Below are 13,613 nucleotides of genomic sequence, written 5' to 3' on the forward strand. Positions count from 1 at the left end.
TTAGTATTCCACCTTGTATTTTTAAAACTGCTCTTGTATTGCCACTGAAGATGGTCTGCAATTTTCAGACCAAAATATTTGGCTAATTATATATCTTTCTTGTGTGTATGTGCTTATATCATACAATATTTATGTCATAAGTATCCTTAATATCTATACCTTATAAAGGCAAATACCAACTTTCTTATTTCTATTTGTTGTGTGTTCTTCAATAGCCAAATAATCTGAGCTACCTTATCAGTATGTCCTCTAAACTTCAACTCCCCATCTACCACCATCCCTAGCTCCATCTATTTCCTGGAGTACAGTTCCATCAATCTGGTACACAGCTTGTAACCTATTTATCTCAAAATACATATCTTTATGTTTCTCTACATTAAATGACACTCATTATCTTTTTCCCATACTGACATCCTATTTAAATCATCCTGCAAGCTCTTCACATCATCATGATTACTCTATCCCCAATTTTGCATCATCAGCAAACAACTGAATATTTCCTTTCAGGTTATTTCTATATCATTTATGTACAAATCATCAGCAAACAACTGAATATTTCCTTTCAGGTTATTTCTATATCATTTATGTACAAATTAAACAATAGTGGTCCTAGCACTGAACCTTGCAGCACATCACTAGTCACCAGCGTTTGCTTGGATTCTGCTCCTCCACATAACACTTTTTGATATCTGTCCACTAGTCACCCTCTTATCCACATAACTATTTGTGTAACAGAGTTTCATGTGGTATTTGGTCAAATGACTTTGCAAAATCCAGCAGAATCATTGTGTAGCTATTTCCCTTATCCAACTCAGTTGTCACTCCATTATGAAAAGTTAGTCAATTACCAAGGCACGATTGACATTTCAGAAAGCCATGTTGCCCCACATAGTTTCCAATTCCTACCACCCATTTCTGAATTCTTTTTTGACTAATTTTTCCAGCACCTTTATCACCACTCCTGAGATACTAATTGGTCTATAATTTGCCACTACAATCTTAGAACGTCCCTTATGTAAGGAAATTATATCGACCTCTTTCCATCCTTTCGAACTTTACCAGAGCTGAGACTTAAATTAAAGAGCCTAATTAGAGGTATTGCCAGTTCCCTTGCACATTTCTGCAAAACACAAGCTGATATCCCATCTAATCCCACAGCTGTATTCACATTGAGATTCTGCAATATCCCAAGAACCTCCAATTCATCCAACTCTGTTCCTAAGTCTCTGTTACATATGTCATAGCATTAACTTTCCTTGTATGATATGCCCTTACAAAGTGGTCACTCAGCAACTCAATTATTGTATCTATCTGTGTCACCTCATGACCATCAGCACTCATTAAGTTATTCTTTCATAGTGGTGCATTACTCCTACTTGCCACATAGTGAAAGAACTCGTTGGAATTTCACTTGGTCTGCTTGGCTAGTTTCTTCTCATAATCTGATTTTACCTTTCTTACCATACTGGTCACCCATCTTGCCTGATCCTTGTACTGTTCATGAGTTTGCTGGTCACTTTTCTCCTTATGCACCCTCCATAACATTTTCTTTTTTCTGAAGCTCATGGTTAATGATGTTAACCATGAGCTTCATGCTTAACATCATTAACCATGAGGTTAATGATGTTAACCATGACGTAGGAGTTAGATGGATGGTTATCCCTAACCATCCATCTAACTCCTGCTTCATGGTTAATATCATCATCAAATTCCTGCCATGTACCCTCAAGGGGTGTACAGGATATGATAGTACTACATGAAAAAAATTACATCATTATTAATTTCCTATCTACAATTTTCCTCCAAATCAGTCTGTTACTTGTTAACACTCCAACATTATCAGATCTTATATTTCTATCGTCTAAAGCATTTCGTACCGTATCAATCCACCTATATCTTGGTCTTCCTCTGGGTCATTTTGCTGCCAACCTAGCAGAGAACACTTGTTTTGCTAATCTTTCTTCGCCCATTCTGTTTAAGTGACCATATCACCTGAGATTAGCTCTGCTAACGCATTCCTGGATGCTGACAATGTCAAGTTCTTTCCTAATATCCTCGATTTTAATATGATACTGCCATTGATGCCATCTGGTCACGCCTATAATCTTTCTCAGGACTCTCATATCTGTGGTCTCTAGTCTTTGGTCAAGTGTTTTACTTCTGACCCAGCTCTCAGATCCATAAGTTAAAACTGGTTTGAACACTGTCTTGTATACAGCTAATTTAGTGTTCCGACTAATTTCTCTCTTATCCATATGAATTTATTCAATTGACTTCCCACCATACCAGCTTTGCTGATTCCGTTGTCTATTTCTATATTTAATTTACCATCTTCAGTAAAAATCGTGCCTAAATAGCTGAAATGTTTTACTTGTTCCACAGGTTCTCCATTCAAAACACAGTTGACATTTTCAATAATTCTGCCTATTTTCAATGTCTTTATCTTTTTATTGCTGACCTTCATACCATATCTATTACAACAGCTATTCAATTTAGTCAGAGAATCTTGCAGACTTGTAGCGGATTTATTTAGAAGTATAACATCATCCGCATAAAGCAAAGAGCTGACATTAACATCTCCAATTTTGATGTCATGTTTAATACCACTTTCCTTCATAATGTGATCCATATAGATAATGAATAACAAAGGAGATAATGTACATCCTTGTCTCACACCAGATTTAACATTAAACCATCTTCCTGTACTTCTTTCAATTCTAACTGCTGACTTACAACTCAAATAAAGACTAAGTATTGCTTGATATAATGCCCCATTGACACCATATAACTGCAGCGTATTGAATAGCTTCTCTCTTGGCACCTTGTCAAATGCCTTTTCCAGATCGACAAAACTTAAATACAGATCTTTGTTATATTCCCATGCTTTCTCGACTATTTGTCGTAAAGTGAAGATCTGATCATGACAGCTTCTATTTGGCCTGAATCCAGCTTGTTCTTCACCAAGCTTTTCTTCCACAATTCTTCTCAACCGTTTCTCAAGTATACTTGCATTGATCTTGCCAGAATACTCAGTAGGGAAATACCTCTGTAATTCTCATATGCAGTTTTATTTCCCTTTCTATATATGGGTACTATGAGAGCTCTAATCTAATCATCGGGAATTCGTCCCTCTGTCCAGGCTTTCTGAACTATGCAGTGCAGCCACTGTAAGACTCTTATACCACCATACTTCAGCATTTCGAATATCATCTACTCCTGCTGCCTTTCCACATTTCAAGCCTTTCATGGCGTTTTCTACTTCAAGTATGGATATGTATTCCTGCCTGCATGCCTGATCAGTGTTTTTTACCACTGTGCTGTCATCACTGCTTTTTTCATTTAGCAGTTTTTCAAAGTAATTACTCCATACTTCAAGGATATCTTTTTCTCCCGTTTTTGTGTCACCTTTATCATCTCTAATTCCTTTTATAGCACTCTTTCCTCCATTCTTAAGCTTCTTCAACAACCTCCAGAATATTTTGCCACCTTCTTGATATTTATTTTCTATATTCTTGCCAAAGTCCTCCCATGACTTTTGTTTAGCTAGTTTTACACAGTGTTTAGCATTCTTGCATTTGTCTCTATATTCTCTAAGAGCACAAGCTGACTTATTTGACAGGAACTTTTGGTATGCTTTCTTCTTTTCCTTCACTGCCTCTTTAACTTCCTGTGTCCACCAGGGAGTTCCGATTTTTTTATCCTTACAGACAACCTCACCACATGCCTCTCTGGCAGAATCAATCAATGTTTTCTTCAGAGTTTGCCACTGAATCTACAAGGTTTGATTCCTGTTCTCAAACTCTTTCATTTTTTTCCCATAATCTTTGTGTATTTTAGTCTACAGCTCACATCTGAGAGCTGCTCAACTTTTATTCGCTTTAAAACTTTCTTACATGTTATTCTTTTCAATATGAAATTCAGTTTTATCCTGCTCAAGACTAAATAGTGATCACTTCCAATTTCAAATCCTCTCTACACTCTGGTGTCCTGCACCAGGGAGAAAACATCACTATCAACAATAACATAGTCAGTGAGATTTTTCTTATTCCTAGCCTCTTCTCTCCATGTGAATTTGTGCATATTTTTATGTTGGAACATGGTGTTAGTAATAACCAGTCCATGTCCTGAGCAGAAATCCAGCAGCTATTTGCCATTACTATTTGCTTTGCTCTTTTCTCCAAATTTTCCCAAAATATTTTTGTATGTCTCACAATCATTTCCTACTCTGCTATTTAGATCCCCAACAAAGACCAACTTTTCATTGTGTCAGTTGCTTTTTCTAAAGCCTCAAAAAATTCCTCCACTTTTACCTTAGTAGAACCTTCTGTGGGACCATAGGCACAAATAAGTCTCAATGTCCAGTTCCCCATTCTCATATTTGCCCACATTACTCTACTTGAGACTGACTGCCATTCAAGAAGATTAGCCTCGTATTTTGTGTTGAATACTATGGCTACTCCTTCTTTTCCTTGATTGTCATTACCTGAATATAACATTTTGTATTTATTGCTCAGAAAGATCTCACCAGTTTTGGTGTTTTTTGTTTCAGTCACCCCTATTATGTCAATCTGGTACTTATCTGATTCCTCAGCTAGCTCCATTTCTTTGCCATTCAGGCTTCTTACGTTGATAGTACCGATCTTTAACTCTGGTGATATTGAGTTGGGGTTTATTTTCAGATTTATTCCAGTAGCTGACTTTTCGCTGTTCGCCCTGGTTCCCTGCCGAAAACAACGGGGAACCTTGTTTAACCGGGTGACGCCCCAGCCAGAATGAAATTTTATCATGTTGTACCATCATTCTATATTTTGGTTTAACCAATAAGAATACAATTTGGTCGGCTAAATCCAAAATTGCCAGCCCATCCTCGTCCATTCAGTATCCAAGTAGATACCCAACAGGGTGCACCACGAGAAGGTAAGGATTGGACATTAGGTCAGAAGCCCTGGTGAGTTCTCCGCATTCCTTTAAAGGCTATGTGGAGGTCTCCTCTCAGTTATACAGCTTTGATCTCCCATGCATTACTAACATTCTTCCCTTGCAGGGTTTTATGGCATGGCACAGCATCAAGTTTCCTCCTAAGCTTGTTCTAATCACCTGCCTTGTAATTCCACATATATCCATTCTTGACAGAATATTTCTCATTTTTTACAATCTCCCAAATCAAGACTGCGTAGTCACTTTTCCAAATCAGAGGTAATGTTACCACTTTAATTATGGATAGCTCTTCTGATTGTATGACCAGGTCCAGTGCTCTTGCGCCTAGAATCCCCCCCCCTCCATCACATGCTATCTCAAGTAATTCTCTGCCATGTGATCTCTTCCTTCCAATCTATATCTCCATAGTTGCAGTCCCCCATAATAATCACTCAACCTGCACTCATTATACTAATTTGCTGATGCATATCTTCCAGATTATCCCTGGAATTCCTAGCCTACAGCAGCAAGCAGCCATATATTTTGTCTTATTGACTTTGATTTCACACCAGACTGCTTCAAATGAACAACTGCCCTCCTGCTTATCTCCTATTCTTTTTGGCTGCAATTCATCTGCTATCAGCAGTACTCCTCCCCCATCCTATCTTCTCTGTTTTCCCTGAAAATACTAAACCTTTCACATTCTATCCCTGTAACTCATCATCTGCTGTTAGCCAAATCTTACTAACCCCTGTAACTTTTGGCCAGGTTGCACTAACCAATGCCAGAAATTCCTCCCTCTTGTTTCTGCTCTTCTGGCATGAATATATAGAAAATGCAGCATCCCTTTAAGCCTGCAACCACCTTTCTTCCCGAATTGTGTGTTATATTCAATATTTTTGCTTGATGGACAAGATTCTGCACTTGGTCATTCTCACACTCACTCGCTTCAGGTGCCTTCAAGCACATTCAATAACATCCACTCTAATTGCTTAAATTTTCCTGAATTTGTGCTTCAGCATGCTTAGTGAACAAAGCTCTCTAAACAGCTCACACCAATACCACAATCCATCAGCTTTATACAAATCCTTCTTTCCATTAAATATGGGCCATAAGTTCACAAACTACATCATTCCTTCTGCTCAACCAGTGTATTGATTTGTTTGCTGTCATTGCCCTCCTCCTCAATTCGGTCTATCATAGTGTGGCAGAAGAGTTATGATTTTTATCTTCTCATTCTTCATTTTTTGATTTGTTCATCAACTCCTTCACATCTTCTCTCATAGATATTACCTTTCATCTCTTAATGCTAACCAAGACAATTAGTTCTTTTACCTTACATTTTTGCATCCAGATGGCATGACTAATATCATTAATTTTTGCACTAGGGAAACATGATTTTGTTATACTTTCATTAAGTACTCCTCTGATCATAAAGTCCCCATACATAATTTTCTCCTTACCTTGTTTTTCTCATTTGTTTACATGATGTTGATTTTCACCTTAGACCACCTGCTTCTTTCTCGTCTCAGTCCTGCTAATCTCTTGCTGCTTCTGCAACTTTTTGATTTGCACTTTGTCCTGTCAAGGATAACATTTAAGCATGCTATTTCCTTATTTATGCCTATTTTGTTCTCCTGTATTTCTACTGCCACATGTTCAATATTAATTTCAACATCTGTGCTTTCCATTTTATTGTCAATACTATCTGATCTACTAACATTCACTTCACTCTTGCTGCCTAACTGGCATTTGCTGTTGAAACAATTAATAAAACTCGTTTACCTGCTTCACTCTCCTTCCATAAATCCTTTAATTTTCACAATGAATACATCTCACTCCCACTGCATTGTACAAAATCATGTAAAATCAAATCATCCAACAATATCTTTGCTACTATTGTTATACCATGCATTGGTGTCATACCAACAATATTGTAATGAAACAGAAACTGAGTTAATAATCCAATATTATTAACTAAAACATGAAAAAATGACTTATATTTTGGCAGCAGTAATAACAACACAGCATGCACAATTCACCCTCTTGCAGTGGAAGAGGGTGCATTCTGCATGCTATGCTGTTATTACTAACCAGAATATATACTGTCATAAGACTTGTGCATAATCATATTGGATATCTTTGATCTTTTCATGGTTAACAAGTGGTTAAGCTAGGTTTTTTACATGGAGAGTGGTAAATGAGTGGAATAAGCTGCCAGAGTCTGTTGTGGGTGCTATGACCGTGAATGAGTTCAAGGAGAGGTATGATAGACACTGTGTGAATGTCGAATAGTTGTTCTTGACATGATGTTAGGGCCTCCCTCGATGAGTCTGTCGACTCCTTGGAGTTGCCCGAAATAATAATAATAAATACAAGCAGCATAAGAGAAAACAAAACAGCTAAACTGAACAAATGTTATATGGTTTATCCAAAACTATAAAGCTAAATTCACAGCAAGAAACAACACCGTTTATAGCGCTTTTGTATAATCATTAATTATCACCACATACCTCTCTATACTTCCTTGTTCTGCAGCTATCATTATATAAATATGTAAAAAAAAATTAGTCAAAATAACTATAGTGAATACTAGAAAATAGCAATTAAAGTTATAGGATAAACAATAGCTACAATTGTGCCTCCTTTTTATTAAGAAATGAATATATTTTTAGTATAAAAGAGCTTTCAAAACTGAAAGTGAAGTGGCCCAGTCCCATATGAAAGTGGTGCAGTTTTCCATGCCTGACTGAGGTTTTTTTTATCCCATAAAGAGACAATTGTGTTAAGAACATACAGTGAGATCAGACAAAAAAATATATTCCTTAGACCTACTCCTAACCAAACCCTTCATGTAACCTGATTCAGGGTTGAAGTAGGTCATTGATTAGAAGTAGGTCTAATGGATAGGAATTTAGATTTGTGCTAGGGGTTTCCTAGGTAGAACCTAATATACAGGAAGTAAAAAAAAAAATCAGGAACATGGATTAGGAACCATAATTAGAAACCTGAAATAGGAAGTTCTCCAGGTAATCAGCAACATATATGTCATATCACTTCTTTCTATATGTCTACTAAATGCTGCAATTTACATTTCCTCAAGCTCTCCCCCCTAGCCTAAGTCCCAGTGTTGCCTTACTTGTCTATAAACTTGCTTCAGAGGGTCTAGAGACAGCAGTACAATTGCACTACAGTTATGTTCATATCTATTAGGCAGTGTGTTCCTGAAAAAAAAAAAAAATCATAGCAGCAATGATTTCTGTAGTCTTTACAGGAGGGCCTCTGTAGCTCAGTTGGTATAGATGAATCCCTTTGATTGGAAAGACCTGGGTTCAATTCCTTTCCATGATGCGAGGAACTTTTATCTAGTCTCTTTTGATTAAAAGTGAGTTACCTGGTCTCATATGTAAGTATGGGGTTTTTTCATCCAGAAACTCAGGGTTTTCGTCCCCCAGAACAGGAAAACTGGCCCTGCGAACACACATGGATTTACAGCCAAATACCTCTGACAATATGTGGAAGAGATAGGGTCTTCACTGCATGTCATAACACCTCTAGTTGTTAACCATGGGTCAATCATGGTAGTCAACTTCCTAGATAGGAGACTTGAATGGGATGGCAGTCTTTACAGTGTGCTCTCTCTCTCTCTAACCTTCAAGTTTCTTGCTGACCATTATATACCAGATCCTGAATTTCATCTGCCTCCTGGTACAGTTTCACCCAATACAGTGCACATTTCAACACATTTGCACACAAGTGAAACACATCCTGCAGTTGTGAACATTAAAATGGCAACCACATTCATTCAGTCAAGTTAAGGATCTGTTTAAATGTTCCTGAAGGATTTGACATTACTGTCACTTAACTTTCCCCAACTTTGTATTATTAGCAAAAATTTGACTAATTTCTGTCATTCCATGTGAAATGGCATAACAGATAAATTGAATAGTAGTGATCCCAGAATCCTGAAGTGTAGTTTCTCAAAAAAAAAAGGAAAGTGACTACTGCTGGTTCGCTTTCTTTTCTGGGACACTTCCCCCATACATGAGTTATTAGTATCATTCTTGTACATTTATTACCGAAGACTGGAAGCTTTAGATTTTCTCTCCAGCCAAAAGTTGATTTGGTGGGTTGTGCATTTATTTAGTTTATAAGTCATTGCAAGGGTAGCTAAATATTATGTATTTTTGGTTTTCTTTCATTGCAAATTAGTTCATTAATTCTCTGTCTTATTAAATTTTGTATGCCATATCAGAGTTGCACCATTTCAAATCTGTAAGTTTGATTTATCTGTAGTTATTCTTAATTGCTGCAATGAGCCACCCTACTCTTCTAAAGTATTGTGAATTTGTCCACAGTTCTAACAATATGCCATTTTTACCTTGAAGCAATATATTTGGCATGGATATTTATAGTATTAGAAGTTTTTTGGGATTCTTGATGTTTTTAATTCTTGGCCCAGATTGTATAGTTCAGGACTATGCAATTGATGTGAAGATCTGAAATAAAGATGAAAATCAGTATTTTTCATGCCAAGTGCTCCTAATGACAAAATGTTCTTATCTATGTCATTGATTTTCAGTATCATTGGTGCTGAAAAACAGCACCAATGATACTGAAAATATACCAGTATTATTTCACCAGTATTTGTTGTGAAATAAAAAAATTTATTAAACAATTGCAGAAAAATACTTTAATAAGATTTTTATAAAGTTAATTTAAACTTTTTAGTTAAATACTGCCTATATTAAAAGTTTTATCTTTCATAAATAGATCACATTGGGATGAACATATATCAAATATATGCACAAAAATGATTGCCATTTTGTCTAGACTAATTGGAGAATATTTGAAACAAAAATGTTGCAATTTTCATAGTTCTTTGGCTCATCATTTGAGATCTAGCATAATTCTGTAAGTGCTCATGAAACTTTGCCTTAAAAAAATAGGACTAATTGTATGTCCTGTGTTGCAGAATTCCATATTTCCCATTACGTGAAGTAAACTGCTTGCTGATTTTATATAAACTTTGTTTATGCTTAAAATGAATAATCTGCTATTCACAACCAAGCAGATGCAGGTTGTTCCATATCCCCAGTACTGTTTTATCAATTCATTTTTTTATTTTTTTCACCATTTTGTAACCAGAGAGACAAAACATGGGGCACAAATTGAGGAGGTTTTATATTACAGTATAGAACAAAAAATACAAAAAAAGATCTCTAACTGAATTGAAAACCACATTTTTTTATATCTTGATTTGCATTTTAAATTACTACACGACATTTATCATTAATTATCAGATCTATTTCATAAAAGTTATACTTTATATGTTGCCAGCTCTTTGCTTTATGCGGATGATGTTATACTTCTAAATAAATCCGCTACAAGTCTGCAAGATTCTCTGACTAAATTGAATAGCTGTTGTAATAGATATGGTATGAAGGTCAGCAATAAAAAGACAAAGACAATGAAAATAGGCAGAATCATTGAAAATGTCAACTGTGTTGTGAATGGTGAACCTGTGGAACAAGTAAAACATTTCGGCTACTTAGGCACAATTTTTACTGAAGATGGTAAACTAAATATAGAAATAGACAACAGAATCAGCAAAGCTGGTATCGTGGGAAGTCAATTGAATAAATTCATATGGAATAAGAAAGAAATTAGTTGGAACACTAAATTAGCTGTATACAAGACTGTGTTCAAACCAATTTTAACTTATGGGTCTGAGAGCTGGGTCAGAAGTAAAACACTTGACCAAAGACTAGAGACCGCAGATATGAGAGTCCTGAGAAAGATTAGAGGCGTGAACAGATGGCATCAATGGCAATATCATATTAAAAATGAGGATATTAGGAAAGAACTTGACATTGTCAGCATCCAGGAATGCGTTAGCAGAGCTAATCTGAGATGGTATGGTCACTTAAATAGAATGGGAGAGGAAAGATTAGCAAAACAAGTGTTCTCTGCCAGGTTGGCAGGAAAACGACCCAGAGGAAGACCAAGGTATAGGTGGATTGATACGGTACAAAGTGCCTTAGACGATAGAAATATAAGATCTGATAATGTTGGAGTCTTGACAAGTAACAGACTGATTTGGAGGAAAATTGTAGATAGGAAGTTAGTAATGATGTAATTTTTTCATGTAGTACTGTCATATCCTGTACACCCCTTGAGGATACATGGCAGGAATTTGATGATGATGATGATGATAAATTAAGAATAGAAGATATATTTTACTTACTAATAAACATTTTTAGCTGCATACATGCTGATTAATCTGTTATCAAGAACCGATAATATACGAAATATATACATCTATTATTCACAATGTACATTAAGTGCCAAGATTTTTACCAGGCTTGTCAGTTAGTGTAATCTAAATTTACAATGTGACATTTTTTCTCAAAATCAGTTCTTCAAAACACACCAACTAGTTAACTTCATACTGTTATTGAATGCCAAGTGTGTGCTGAAAATCTTGTAGGGTACATAATTAATTTAAAAAATAAAAATACCAAATACTGATTATTATCTCATTACTTAGAATCCAGATATTTGACAATCACATTTTTAACAAAATTAACTTCTATCCATCTAAAAAAAATTATTTTACTTCAGCATAGGATTTAACTTTATTCTTCATTAAAGAGAGAAGGGGGAGGCAATGAACATTTAAATATAGCCAATTCTTATTAATCTAATTCTAGTGAATTTACTGACTTTTAACAAACCTATGAAAATCCAAGCTAAAGCTATAGCATCAATATTTTTTTTTTTAAAAATTATTATAGTGAAGCAACTTCTGTAACATACTATTTCTTTAATCCTTATGAGGCTGCTGTATTAAGAGTTGACTATGTGCAGTTTTATATTTTCCTTAAGAATGATCACAGGAATTTTATAAAATTAAAAAATCTAAATTTTGTTAGTCAAATAAGAGTAAAATTATGTAAGATAATTGCATTAATTGTAAGATTTTCTCTCATCACAGGATCACATAATTGGAAGTATATCTTTAAAATACTGGATAGTTTCTAGATAATATGAAAATTATTTTTATAAAATTCAAATTTATAGCATAGCCCAAATTCATTTTAATTCATGGTAGACACTCCTATAATATGTTTTATTTAAACTGTTGATTTTTGTCAGCAAAGCAGCCCATATCATCAGAACTATTTTGGGTGTGTTCTTAATATTTATTACATAGGTGTATTCTTGTTTAAGTCTACTCAAGTAATTATTTATAGTGCGTGTGTGCGTGCTTGTGTATGTATGTTTACATTATGTGAGAGGTTGATATACTCTATGTTAGCTGTATATTTATCATTAAGCAATTATGATGTATGCCATAGGTTTATAATAGACTTGTGGCTTTAATATTACTCTCACTATCATTTCGCATCATGATTTTAGGGAAATTATTTTATTTTAAACATATTTTTAATAGTTATAAAGTTACCCCTAGCTGTTTGTTGTAATATATAACAATTAACATTTAAACTGCCATTATATACCAGAACATGTTTTATAATTAATCAAATCATGATATCATGTGACTTTTATGCAAAATTGATAAAAGTACTGCCATGCATTATTTCGTAAATATGCGTCCGTTTGATTATTATATTACCCCTATGTTACAATTTTTTTTTTCCCTGAAAGAGTGCAAGAATTTTAGCAACAGTACATGATATTGAAGTTAGAAGACTTAAATTCTCATAAAATTTACAACTTTTTATTTAAGTATTAAAAAAGAACAGTTCCTTGACAGAGTAATTGCAATGTGCATTACTTAATTGGTACAGAAATCTAGATTCATATCTTCTTTGCAATGGGAAGACTTTTGAATAGGTCTTTTTTTTTAACTGACCTATTGGCGGAGGTAGCCATTCTTGGGCAGACATTTTTCTCCTGGAACCATGAACTTTTGGTCAGCCCAAAAACACATGTATAGTCATAATACACAAAGTATTCTGCTAACATCTCTGGTGGTATGTACAATGTTCCCAGCAACTAAAATATAATAGGTTGTAAGTTCATCAACAAACAACTGACCTAGGAGTTGAGTTGGAAGAGTATGACATATGATTCTGAAAATTGTGACAAGAGTGAACAGTTGCCATCTACTGTTGCCAAGATTCATCTGGGTTACTAAGTCATAAATTTTCCAAAGTTATTAGCCTAGGGTTAATGCACTTGCACTTTTTTAAGTTATAGATTTATTTTTAGCTGTTCATAATACAGTTTTGAGAACTCCTAGTGGACTAGCAAACCATACTGAATTGTGGTACTGTGTATATAGTATAGTATTCTAAATTCATTACATAAAAAAAATCTCATATTGTATTATCATCTCATCTCTTAGAATCCATTGAATTAAATATTATATAACTGTTATATGGCATTATTCAGTTTTTTTTTTCATAAATGAACTTTATGAATATCAAGCAGGAGTATTAATAATATTTGAATCATTCTTGATAAAACAGGATGAATCATAATCTGGTGATATAAATCACCACTGATTTTATGTACTCATTTTATATATTGTTACCAAAAAAATGTTATACAAGTTTATTACAATTAATATGCTGAAACCAAAGAATTTTAATTCAGAATTATATTTATATATGAACATAATTAGCAGTGAGTAGTATAATTACTATTTTTTTTAATAGTTTGTTCCA

The sequence above is a fragment of the Typopeltis vanoorti genome, chromosome 13 (genome assembly GCF_054136105.1).
Source record: "Typopeltis vanoorti isolate ZY-2024b chromosome 13, IOZ_Tvanoo_1.0, whole genome shotgun sequence".
In the NCBI taxonomy this organism is placed as follows: domain Eukaryota; kingdom Metazoa; phylum Arthropoda; class Arachnida; order Uropygi; family Thelyphonidae; genus Typopeltis; species Typopeltis vanoorti.